Source organism: Anas acuta, chromosome 1 (genome assembly GCF_963932015.1).
Source record: "Anas acuta chromosome 1, bAnaAcu1.1, whole genome shotgun sequence".
Lineage (NCBI taxonomy): Eukaryota > Metazoa > Chordata > Aves > Anseriformes > Anatidae > Anas > Anas acuta.
The window spans coordinates 131,506,238-131,519,713 of NC_088979.1; the positions used below are offsets into that span (position 1 = coordinate 131,506,238).

The 13,476-nt window shown below is 40.5% G+C and overlaps 1 protein-coding gene across 2 annotated transcripts in view; it reads right to left on the reverse strand.

Moving 5' to 3' along the window:
* Nucleotides 1-12,821, reverse strand: part of SCUBE1 (signal peptide, CUB domain and EGF like domain containing 1) — a 255,507-nt gene extending 242,686 nt beyond the window's left edge. Inside the window, exons 1-3 of one of the 2 annotated variants that reach the window (XM_068656700.1) lie at nt 12,674-12,821; nt 6,772-6,848; nt 3,493-3,625 (exon numbers count right to left, since the gene is read on the reverse strand). The gene's annotated coding sequence lies outside the window, so the exon portion shown is untranslated. Of the gene's footprint in view, nt 1-3,492; nt 3,630-6,771; nt 6,849-12,673 lie in introns of those variants that run through there. The other variant, XM_068656690.1, reaches the window with a different exon arrangement.
* Nucleotides 12,822-13,476: the final 655 nt, after the last annotated feature.

Below are 13,476 nucleotides of genomic sequence, written 5' to 3' on the forward strand. Positions count from 1 at the left end.
CTCTAGCACTGAACAGTTTGTGAACAAGGTTATACAGACTGTGGTTTTGTGATAGGATGCAGAAAAAGAAATGAATGAGAACAGCATTATACTGAAGGGTTGGACAGGTTTCCTCATCTACTTCCTGACTCAACAGCTTGCAGCTTCCTGATGTGTGCCTCATACTTCAGAGTATGTCAAGACAAAAACCCACAGAAGTTCTGACACAGAGGATGACATGGCTTTCTTGGAGCTCCCCTCTTTCCCTGTAGGGGCAACATAGGGTTCCTGTAAATACCAGGAAGCAGCTTTTGCTCCCACAGTCAGGAACTGCGGTTAACCAATAGCTCCTACGGAGGCAGAACTGTGCTATCAATCACACGACATTAGTCTAGGCAGGGGAGCACTCTGTTTACAGGTCACAGTTTGGACAGCACTTATGCAGAATGGAAGACTGAATTTCACTCTTCTGAATTATAACCATGGAGTTTATTATTGCTATTGTTATTTCACTAGCCTTCATACTGAAACCAGTGTGGAAACAGAAGACCATTCTGCATATTATAGCCAAATGTGAATGTTAGTACACAAAGAGATTCACATCACAGTCAGATTCATTGCTATAATACGTCACATTAACCAAAACACAGAAGTCATATCCAAACAAGCTGTTGTTTGGATATGTACAATAAAATTCTTCTCTTGGTACAATTAAAGCATTCAGTGACATATTGAATGAGACATTCAGTGTCTGACTAAACTTTTTGTCTCCAAGCTAGAAACATAAAATGGTTTAACATAAACTGAACATGAGAATTGAGTAGAAAAGTTTAAATGCTGGTCAGGACACCTCTACCTCTTAAGAGCATTCCAGGCTGGGTTCTTCATGCATTGTAGAAACAGAGACCAGATGACTCCTGCTGTGTTCTACACTATTCCAAAATCACACTTGAAGAACTTCAATTCACAGGGTATTATTTTTCAGATGGACCTCTATTGACATCCTGTGACACCTCTGTCCAGAATGGGAGCTTGTTAGCTATATTATCAATCACGTCACCACAGAAGCAGATGGGTATGTGTCACTTTGCACTCTGCAGCTCCCTGTGCAGTGGCTGGCTGCAGGACTGAACCATAACACCATACTAAACCATCAAACTAATGTTTATGACCTTATTTGTCTTCCTGGACCAATGGGTATAACCCACTGATGGAATGCATCCTCTGACTAGACACTGAAATGCAGTATAATAGGTCTTGTTCACCAGCCTGTACAAATCTTAGTAACAATTAGAATGGAGTCACGATCCACAGACAATAAAGGTCAAGAGCTTAGCATCACAGACTAACGGGATATTCCTCTCACCTTTCAAGCCAATGGAGACAAGCATCTTGTTAACATAGCTGTAGCTTGTCCATGAAATGACACCCTCATATTTCTTTTTTTTTTTTCTTTTCTTTTTTTGTTTTGTTTTCTAATGCAGTCATTTCACATTAGTTTCTTAAGCCATTTGTTTACAAGTTGGCCTCTAACTTCACAAGTGAAATTGAAGCATAAATCAGTATTAGCAAAGAAAGTAGGGAATATACTGAGTTTAAAATCAGGGCTACATGTGTTTCAGGTAAAAGGAATACATTGAATAAAGATTAAAGAATAATTGACTGAAGGACAAAGATAACATGAAATGATACAGATCATTTTATTTGTCTAAGAGTGAAGTGCTCCTGACAGAGCAGCCTAGATGGATGGATTTTCTTTTATTCAGAAACACCATCTAATTCTTGAAATGCCAACAGAAAAAAAAAAATCAGGAAGTACAAATGTGGTCTAATGTCAAACAGAAGATGTAATTTCAAGTCATGAAACAACAGATTTCAATGGAATGGCACAACCTTCGTTTGGTCTGCAGATTGCACCACACAGCTACAAACAAAGCTGTCCCTAAAACTTCGTGGGTGGCAGCACAAAGGGTTGATACCCTGTGGATATATTACGACATTATGGTACAACTCTGTTTATTAAGCCAATCTTTCATTCTCTGCCTTAAAATGTCTACAATTATTTTCCCCCTTCCATTCCCCTCCATTTCAGTTGTACGAATGGATTACCTGGACAAGACTAACCTAGGCCACCATGGCAGCACTGAGACTGAACCTCAGCCCTTTCCTGGGGAGGTGAAGGAGGACACTGAATGGCTGCAGCACTTGTCTTCTACCAAGGCGCTGTAGGGCTCCTGGGAAGCACCCTTAACAAATGAAGGCTACCCACCACTGCATTGGCTTCCAACTGCTTCCACTCAAAGAAAACAGAGGGTTTGCAGGGTGCCTTACCAAGGTCTTACAGTTTCTCTTCTGTGGATTGCTTCTGTCCGTGAAGAAGGCTGGCACAGAGTTGTGACACTACTGCTTTGTCAACAGGAAGCCCTTAGAGTAAAAGACCACCCTACAGGAGCAATTGTCCCCCACTATAGGAATGGCAGCAATGAGAGGGGCTGAGCAGGTCCTGAGGTACAGAAGGATTCAAACTGCGTTACCCTAAAGGGATTCCAACCCCTCAGCCGGTCTTTCATATAGAAGAACTGTGAAGCTATGCTTTATTTGTCCTTTTTCCTTCATGCATACTCTCAGGTACTATTTGTAATTTCATTTCATAACATAAAGCATTCCACAGAGGCATCATTCACTGCCTTCTAGGATACAGTGATTAAATTCGACAACAATGAGATTTTTATCTCTCTTGGAATGTTTTTGCTGTCACACATAACTCACAAAAGGTTTCTGCAGAGTTTTCTGTCATAATTCTCAAAAGAAGATGAAACAATTTAAAAGCAGAATTACAGAATGATGGTGACTGCAACGTGTTGCTGACCTGCTGTGGTGCAACTTATTTTTCATTTTTTAGAGCTCCACAGACCAGTCTATGCTTTTCTGTGCTTCACTGGTACCATACTGCTCCCTGCTCCAGCACTGACACTGAGTTAGTATTTGCAGGATTGCTTTCTAGTTATCCAGATAAGATGTGCTGGTTAAAAAAAGTATATCAAACATTATCCTTTTCTTTGATATTGACTAAAGGAATCATCAAAATGCATATCACCATCTGGATTGAGACAGACTTATTTCTGGTTTGCATCACTTGCCAGAGAACTGCTGGGTTATAAACACATTTGAGCATAAAGTTGCTATCATAAGGAAAGGTCAGGAGAAAAACAAGCACTTTAGACAGATGAGCTCCTGTAGTCTTGAGCGTTATACTGCCAATGCAAATAAAAATGATTAAAGCAGAGATGGCTGTAATTGGCAGTCTCAGATATTTGAGATCAATAGAACAATAAAGAATGTATAATGCAACTTTGAATTAATTGCTTTAGTTGATGTTTCCAGAATTCACAGTCTAATGCAAGTGCAATAATTCACTAGTTAGTTGCATAGGCCCAGGATACCCTGGTCTGATCCATAAATAATACTGATATATCTGATAGAATTACAGATTGAGAAAACTCAAAAGCCTACCTGGTGGTTTCTCATCCTGCCAGCACTTGACAGCTCTGTCTTTGTCAGCCTCAGGAGACCATCAAGTCCATTTGGAGTAAGGCACCGTACATTGCAGTGGATTATTTAGGGCTCAGCTGCTGAGCTGTGGCAACTTCCTCGGTTTCAGAAAAAAATACAATAGCGGTAAGTGAGTGGGGGGATTTGACACTTTCAGGATGGCCAAGGCAATCACATTTTTTTAATCTCTCTCTCTCTTTAGTTTTTAAACCAATGGTAGGAAAATGTTTTTTGATGTTGTTTTTGGAAGAAGTGAACAATAGTAAATCTGGAACACTCCAAACAGCAAATCCCAAAATTCATAAGTACTTGACCAGGCTTCAGATTATTGCTGTTGAATTTAAGGCCATACTTTCACTCCAATCCCTTTCCCTTCCACCCCCCCCAAAAAAGGGATGGTCTTATACCAAAATAATAAATTAGAGACTGACAGAGTGGAACAGCGGGCTGGGAGTTAAAAAAAATAATAAAAAAAAATAATCCTTTGTAAGATATTCTCATCGTGATCTTTAATTAGGATTGGTGATCTCATTGAAACATTCTGGGCAGTTTTAAGTTTTCCAGGAGGTAACATATATAAACACACTCAGCATTAGAAATTGCCTCCAGATAAGAAACTGCACAAATGTTTTGTTGACTTGTCACTGCAACCAGCTTGTTCTTAAAACTATTTGTGGAGGTGCCAGTTCATGCAGACTTGGTTCTGCAGCTAGGCTCTGGTTGATCATCCTGGTGATGCTGCAGTCAGAAGAGATTTTACTTCTGCACTGTGTTGTCTCAATGATACTGCAGGGAGTTCAGATAACGTGTTTTCATACCTACTTGAAAACCACCCCTCTCCTGGTACACTTTGAATTAATTTGACAGTTTGAGTTACAGGTATTAAAATGCAAGGAAAATGCCTTGAACAGTTAATTAAGAGGTGTCTTCCAGCTGAATACAAATTTAGGATTAGTCTCAGTCTCTGAAAGCCACCAGTATCAAACTTTAAATAAATAAATAAATAAATAATGCAGGCTAGCAGAAAGCAGCAGAGCACAGCAGTAAATCTGCAAAGTTATTAGTCCTCTAGACAGCTGTCACAAACACAGCAGAAGATACATCTACATATTTTCTAATGTAAGAAGTTCTACCTTTCATTCAGAGAAATGGCAGTGCTTTACAACTAATAATTAAAGCTCATGACACTGTTGGGAGTCAGTAAAATGTGAATGCTAGTTTTGCAGATGCGTAAATTAGCCCGTTTATCACTTAATATTTGAATGTACTTGATCAAATTCAGGGGAAGCTGAGCTGGAACCGTTGTTTCTATTGATTTTCCTATATTTTAAAGGATATGATGTCTCCAGAGACTTAGAGAAGGAGCATTCAATATAAAAAATGAAATGACTCAGAAGAACAAAGACTGTTTAGTCTTTCACCTTTTCTCAACAAAATTTCAAATAAACATTCTCCCTTTACTGTGCCTAACACTTCAGGGAAAAAAAAAAAAAAAGACAAAAGCTTAGGAAGGAATTAAATAAGTTTCTGTTTCTCTGTTTCACTTGCCTACTGTTTCCAAGACTCTTTTTCCTGTAAAGATAATTAGACATAAGTATGGCTAAACTACCAGCTGAATTTCTAGCCAATCCATTCCTAGAAGCAAGGAAGTAACACTAGTGCACAACACCATATGCCTGTGATTTCCAAGGAGGAGGGAACGGCAGACGAGAAGGAAGTAAATTCTTGATTTTTAGAGAATTAGAGAATTTAGAGAATTTTTAGAGAATTAGAAAATCTCAAGTTCATTTGCTCTGGATGACAAATTCTGCCATCAGCTAAAGTTTTCAAAAGACAAAACATGTTGAAAGAATGGATAGAATATTTTGTGTTGTACAGCTTCAGTGTTGCACTCAGTAAAGGTTAATTTAAGATGTCTGTCCTCTGAAGTCAACGGACATTTCAATGAATGGCAAAAGAACTGGTGGTGTCTCTAGTATATGGCACTTTTAAAAATGTTAAGGAAGGCCTCATCTTGTAATTCACTGGGCAGGAAAGCAGCTGAAGCTAGGTGGTCCTAAGGCTTCCAGCTCTCTGCCCACTTACCATCTGTTCCAAAAATTCAGGACCCATTGCAGAGTAATCATGCAACTGATCACAAAAAAATTACATGGTGCCTCCCCATTAAGTTTTATCCTACTTTGGTTGTAAAACCTTTGAGAAAGCATAGCCGATGCTGAGCAGGTAATTGAAATGGACAATGATAAGAGCTGGCAAAACTGTAGAAGCCGTAATATGATTGCCAATAACTTTACAGCTGTAAAGCCTATAAAGCCAGACATAATCAGATTTTATGTGCCAGGCAGAAAGCTGAGTCCTGTACCATCTAAAGCAATGCTTACCTCAGTTCTCTTCAGCATTAGTCAGTCATGTTTTGGCTAGGTAAACTTATCCAACTTCCTTTGAAACATCTCATGTCCTGACAGCTGCTAGGAACAGGATATCTGACCTGATAGGTATGGCAAATCCTACTTTACTGGAAAGGCTTCCTTTGAGCCTACTCTTTGATATTTCCTTTCCTATGGAAATGGATAGAACTGTCAACCTCACTGGAAACTGCAATTAATCCAGGGTGAGGAACTCATTGCCATAACAAAGATACAGACAAACTTGCTTTTTCTGCTCAGCATGTCTAACATTCAAACATCCTGGCCAAATTGTAGGTTCAGCTTTGAGCTTGAAGCCAAAAATGCTCCAAATCTGTGCTCTTGACTGTGATGCCTACTATGAGGTGCTGGACTGATACCTGACATGTATCTGGGACTTACTCACTGGAAAGATCCCCAAATGTTTTGCATGCTATATATAGGAATAACTTCATATACTACTGAAATGTGGCTGCATCTGAAGTGAAAGGGACAGCAGAGAACGTAAATGCTGCAGCAATTATGTGAAAAATAGATCAGTTAACTTTAAAGGCAGATGAGTTGCCATTTCTTGAGCCAGAATCAAATAATTTGAAGCCACTTATTTTACAGAAGATATCACAAAAATCTTCAGTGATGCCCTATTGTCAGTTTTTTGGCTCCCTGTTACTGCTGGAACACAGTGATCCTGCGCAACAGCTCTTTGGATTTATACTTTAATTAAAACACCATTTTTAAAAATATAATTGCAAACAGCAGGAGAACTTGGCATGATAATACCACTCCAAATACAAGAGATAAGGCAGCCCAGAAGGAAAGACAAATAATAAATTACCTGGTGACAGTACTAACAGGACATCCCTGTAGTTCTGGTGCTTCAGAGTCAGTAATGCATTCCTCCTCACAGTAGCCCTGTAAAGATAATCAGTTATCCATAGGAGGAATGAAAGCTTCAGGAAAGCTCACATCCTCTACACCTTCATGGTGTTCTTCAGGCTAAACCATGATATCATAGCTTCATCAAAGCCTCCGAACAGAGGCAGTGGATTGCCCCCTCTCTCCCTAAGGATGCTACAGTGCAAAGCCTGAACAAGCCTCACCAGCGTTTGGGGCCTCAGTAGCTCAGACCTTAAGCACTCAAAGGGTCATGGAGTGTGACTGCCAGGATGCAATTTGGCAGGTGCACTTCTGCAGGAATCAATTGTGTTCCAGGGCATCTTTCCAAATGCTGCTAGGCTATGCCCAAGCTTTAAGGTCCTGTTTATGACTGATCACAGAGCTGTAGCTGTCCTGTGGATCTCACCTAACACCACACACTCCATCTCACCATGAGGCATCCAACCCTTTCCTATAGGTCTGCATAACTGCTAGCATGGGGAATGAAGCATCTCCAAAGCAGCAAAAGCTACTCTCATGATGGAGAAAAAAGGCAGTTGCTCACCACAGCTTTACAGCATCAGTGGCTTTGAATTGCTATCGTTTACCTCTACCTGTATTTCAGAGGGACAAGATGGCTTACAGCTTCGGTAATCAGTTCTGCAGCTTTTCACCCTCAGGTTTTCTGCCATGTAGCTCAGGCTGGCGTGTGTGGGGGGGTTCCAAGCAAGGCCAGCTGGGGCCATTAATGCCCATGTGCCACCTGGGCATGACCAGGCCTATTACCATTCTCAAGGCCCTGGCAAGCACTTTGGTTTGTTGTTTCCTAAATAAGTGTGTTTTTATCAAAAGTCTGAAAGCTTTTCACACAGATCAGTTTTGAATTGTGGTGTTGAAAAGGATATAAAGAAAATCTCTGTATGTGATAAAAATATACTACAATATTTAAGGCTTTTACTTTCAATGGAATTTTATGAGGGACAAAAAATATAAAATATTCCTCCTTGTCTTTCTCAAGTAGCTGGGGGTTGAAAAAAGATAAATCTAGTGCTGTGTTGGATCAAAACGATGTGAGAAGAGAATCCCAGCTGAGACCACGAAGAGAGCAAGATCTTCCTTTCCTATCTCCCAAAAATGAGATGTTGACCCAGTGAATGAGTGAGAAAAAAACAACAACAACTAGTCTTACCAGGAATGTAGAATTTGTTGCACTGGATCACTTAATTGACTTCTTCCGTGAGAAAAGTGTTTTGCAAATACATGGTGCTGCAAAGGATTTGAGAAAGCTTACTTGAAATGTCTTCTGTGAAATGAACATCAGAGGTGGGCCGATGCCTATTTTAGAACAGTATTAAAGAAATAAATCTGCTCCTAGCAACAAGATTTGTCTTCTGTAGATAAAGCTAATAGTTATACATGATGAATTTTCTTGCATTCAAAAAAAAAAAAAAAAAAAGAATTCGTCATTTCTCTGAAGGACAAATTTAAATTCAACTGCTTTTGACTGAAGCAAATACACAGTCTAAATCTTCCTGGCTTTTCCATTCTGCTTTTATTTTATTTAAAGCATTTCTCCTCTGATTTCTAGCAAACTGCTCTAAGAATGCAGGCAGTCCAGAAAAGTTAAATGTAGTTGAATTTGGTGAAGACGTGGGTTTTTAATGTCCTTCTATATTTGCACTTTTTTTCCATAACCCAGCTTCTGGGATGCAAAAACCCAGCTTCTTGAGTATGCAAAAATCTGAACTTCCATTTAGAAGAAAGTAAACAGAAGCAAGCTTTTAATCCCTGTTCTTGCAGAGAAACACCTTGAAAATATAAATTATAAAATCTTATAAGCCAGAAGACAAAAAAAAAAAACACCTCACATCTATTTTCTTTAAAGTGTCATGATATTTAAGACAATCATGTAAATTGAAAGGGAGGAGTGTTTGTTCCATGGCATTTGAATACCTGGTTTGGAAATGCTGGGCTTTATAGCACTATTATTTCCCATATTATAGACAATCCTATTTATTTTATAGTAATTATATTTATAGTATCAAGGCATAAAATTGCAACTTTCAGCAGACTAGAATGCTTTCTTTTCCTGGGGTGATAAGTCCCCCCAAACAATGGAAATATTGACAAAACTTTAATTATACTGTCTCAGTTAGACACCATGATTTTTAGTTTCTAATTAAATGCATATTTCTTTCAAAAATGGCTCTTATGTAACTTGTAAATCATTTTGGTGGCAGCTCAGTGGGAAATAAGGGGAATGTTGACCTTGGCAATCTTTGTCTTGGCAAGAAAAAAAAAAGAATTTTCCGCTGAACTTAAAACTCATAAAATCTCTTGTCCAAACAATATATATATACTAGGTAAAAGATTTCTTTAAAAGAAAAAGGAAAAAAAAAAATATGAAAAAAAGCACCAAAGTTAGAAGCAAATTAACAGGTATTCTGCTGCCTCCCTGTGGAGACTAGGATGCCTTCATCTGGAATTTCTGAAACCAGAATCAAGTACATTTTTAGATCAAGGCAATTTGAGAGAGTATTTCTAATTACCTGTTTGGTTGACAAATAGAAACATCACACTGCAGAAATACAGATGAAGGCTGAAGGATGTCAAAATACTTGCTGGTCAGCCCACAAGAGGAAGTGCTGCGGGGGTACAGACTGGTACAGGTGGCTGCACGGCCCATGAACACAGTATCTGTTGCTGCATAGGGGTTAGGTCTACAGTCTGAGTGACTACAGCAGTGCTGTGGCATCCTGCCCTCCCCCTAACCTACATATCCCCACTACTCCAAAACTTAGCTTAAGAAGAAAAAAAAAAAAAAAAAAAGAAGTCTGCTACAGATGGAGGTTTCTGGAGCAGAATTCTTTTGTGGGGAGTGAAGTGTGATATTGCTATGGAATGACCGCAGCTGAGGAAGGGGAAGACGGGGTACCAGCTGCACTTCCTCGCTAGCACTAGAGGAGATATGAGCCACTGTTGACTCAGCAAGCAGTGCTTGCCAGAATAAGGTCATGTTGGCAGGTCAGCATTGGCCTCACTGTCCTTTAGCACTGGAAGGACTGATCAGATTTTTGTCATTCCTTGTCTTGTATGTCTATAGTCTGATTTTCTTCAGCAACTATCATTCCTGACACTGTGTGACCCAGATGCAACAGACTTCACTGGCATTTCTATTGGGGAAGAAAGTAGATGCAATGATCAGATTCCACCTCATCTGAACCACTTACGTGAGCCAAACTGTGCTTTGAAGATGCACTGCGCCTTACTTACAAACTGAATTACCCTCAGGAGGGATCTTCCTCTACTAATTGTAAAGGTAGCTCAGGAAAGCTTTATGTGCCTGGAATTATAGGGGATTAATAGCAACTTGATATGCAAGGAGCAGGGCAGCAGCCTGTTGACTCACAAAACGTATCCAGGAAAGCATACTACTTGACTAGATTAGCTTTTATGTGAAGCCTAGCAGCACAGTCAGCCCACAGACTGCAGGTCCAATGGAGACCAATAAAATTTGATCGCTGTCAAGTGGGCAGTCTGCTGCCCAGCTCCAGGTCAGAGACGGCAATGGACTGTGAGATCACTGCCTCATGCTCAAGTCTTCCAACAGATCTCAATGAAGCCACTAAAACTGGAGAAGACCCTAATGCATGTTTTACAAACAGTTAATGAAACATTAATAGGTATTCCTATCAATACTTTCCCATAGAAATTTTCTGCTGTATCTTCCTCATATGGCTTTAAATATATATGAGTGTATGCTTGGTCCACAGAGCAATAATCAGGGCATGACAACACCCAGTCTGGAAACTCTTTAACAAGTTCACCAGGCAGAATCAGGAAATCATGAACATAACTGACTGTGGAACTGCACCCTTCCCTGCTACACAAAAGGAAAAGCAGCAAAGTGCAAGTTATTTAGAACTTAAAAGTCAACTAAGTTCTCTAGCAATTACCCAGGAAAGCTTATACTTCCATTGATGGATGACACAGATGAGTGGGAGACATGCTTTATCCTAGGTCATAACAGGAATTATAGGAAAGAAAAGATTCCATCAGGAAAGGAAAATCCTGAGTCTCAGTTCTCTACTGTAATGTAGAAGGTTGGGGTTTGAGAAGCTCGGGAAGACACTGGATCCTTTAGGATGGTGAAACCAGGACTTTTTGTAAATTAAGATTTCCTAGAGAACTGTTAGCTACATAATAGCAATGTGGCAGTTTTCTGCCATAACATCCTCATATGACTTTAAACATATAATGGCGTGCTCTGGTCTATAGATTAGAAACACAGAGCATGACATCACCCAGCTTGGAAACTGATTAAGGAGATATCAGAGCAATCCGCCTGCAGAAATAGCTTCACCTTCAAATATTTAACAATCTATAGTTTTATTAGTGTTGCAGCAGACTGAAAAATTATTACCTCTAAAAATATAAGATTGCCCTTCTGGAACAGAGGCATGAAGAGCCTCAGTCTCTGCTCTACTCTTTGTCATACCTCTGATGGTGCTGATGGGCAAACATTAAATTCCCATTTTGCTACTCCCTCTCCTTGATCTCTTTATTCCTGTGAAGGTGGCACATGGCCACAGAGAGCTACTTTTTCTGTCTTAGATGACTACACGTCCAGAGCTGACCTGGACAGTCCTGGAACAGAGGTTTTACGCAGTGACCAAAGACTTTCTTCACAGCCTTATTTAGATCTCAATGACAAAAAGAGCATGTAGGACACCCGATTTACACTCTACATGCTGATTATGTGAATTTCCTCACCCAGACCAGATGTCACTTGAGCAAGAGACAGCAGCCCCAGCAATGACTCCGTTTTTCACTTCATGTAACTATGGAAGATGGTTGGCAGAATTATTTTTTTTCTTTCTGCCAAGTTTCTCACTTTTATTTTTGCTTCTGTTGAAATAACATTTCAGTTTGCAGATTTTTACTAAAAAAGCGAAACAACTTCCACAAAACAGCAGACACTTCAGGGGAGGATAAAGTTACTTGAAAACCTAAGAAAAAAACACTCTTACTATTCCTATGAGTACTTTTAAAAGCAAACATTTTTAATGTTGTTCGCTCTCTTACATCTGTCTCACATAAGGGAAATATTTGGGGAAAAAATTGCACTTTTGGAGGGGATTTATTCCAGTTCTGTGCTCTCTAAACCCCTTCTTCTCAAAGAAAATGGCAAATAACTTGAAATAGACTGTGTAGGAAGAAATGTTCTGTCACCGTTTTTCTTCTCCCATGGAAGAAGAAACAAAGTAAAGAGTAAAAAGCCCTCTCCTTTAGCTTCTTCTCATTCGTTCTCCTTCAAAAAACAAACAAAAAAACTAGATGGAGTTGGAACATAACCTTCCTCTCACGTTTCAAGTAAAACAAGGAAAGCAAACCCCTTTTCTGAGAGAAATAAGCTATAAGAAAAAATAGATTCTGATGCTTTCAATTGCTATGTACTTTTTCACCTGTGCATCAGGAAAAAGAATGAGAAAGTTTTAAAAAGCAGGAATTCTGCCCCCTTTGCCAAATAAAAGAACATGACTATATTAATAAGTCAAAGGCTACATTTTTGTTTTCCAAAGCCTTACAAATGCAGTCTCAAAAGCTAAAAATAAAAATCCATAACACAATTTTAGATCTTTTGGAAAAAAAAAAGTAGCTCCCTGTGAGAATGTGCCACCTGCACTGGCATAAAAAAGAGATCAAGGAGAGGGAGAAAAATAACTTTTTAAATGTTTAACTGGTGAAGCTGCATCAGTGATTAACGAATGACCTAGAAGAAAACGCCATCTAATGACTGATCTATAGATCAAGTGAGCAATTTATCTGTGTATTTAGTTGTTTACTTACATATCACACACCTCAGTATCACCTGGCTGCAGGTGTTTCTTCAGCTTGTGGCTGTCAGCCCAGACTGTGGTTAGCGTTTTCACAGAAATATTAAAAATAACACGCATAAGGGTTGAGATCTCCAAGGCCCAGAGGGGTGGCGATGAGCTAGCGTCCCTGCGCGTGCTGTGGTCTTCTGCAGAAATACCCAAGTGTAGGTCTGAGGCTTCTGAGGGCGAGGAGCTGGGTAGAAGCACCTAACCCTCCTCTCAGCTCGCCGCGAGGGGGCGCTGCCGCCCGCGGCCGTGCCGCCGCCACTCGTTTCGACCTTATAGCCTCGCGGCTCGGCGTTTCCTACCGCAAAGCCCCGCTTCGAGGAGGCGGTCAGCTCCGCGCCAACGGGGAAGGGCTAGCTGAGGGGGAAGGCGCATCGCCGAGCTCGGCCGCCTCCGCGGGGGTAGCCACCGGGGCCGGCAGCTGCCCACCGGCCGCCCAGCGCCTCGGACGTCGAGGAAATAGCGGCTGCGGCCGCGCGGGGCCGGAGGGCCGTAGGGAGGCTGCGACACCGGGCAGGAACCCGACTTTCTGTGGGCCTCCTCCTCCTCCTCGAGGCGGACGCCGCCCAGTCACAGAGCTTCCGACCCCACAAACCGCCCTTGGAAGGGGGGGAGGGAGCACAACTGAACGTATAAATATTTTCTGGGTCTCCCAGGCAGTGCTGCTTCAATGCCCCTCTCCTAACTAAATATCCTGAGAGCCTCTTTTTAAAAATAAATAAATAAAATAAATAAACAAATAAATAATTTACAGATTCTTCTTACTTTTGCTTTAATCC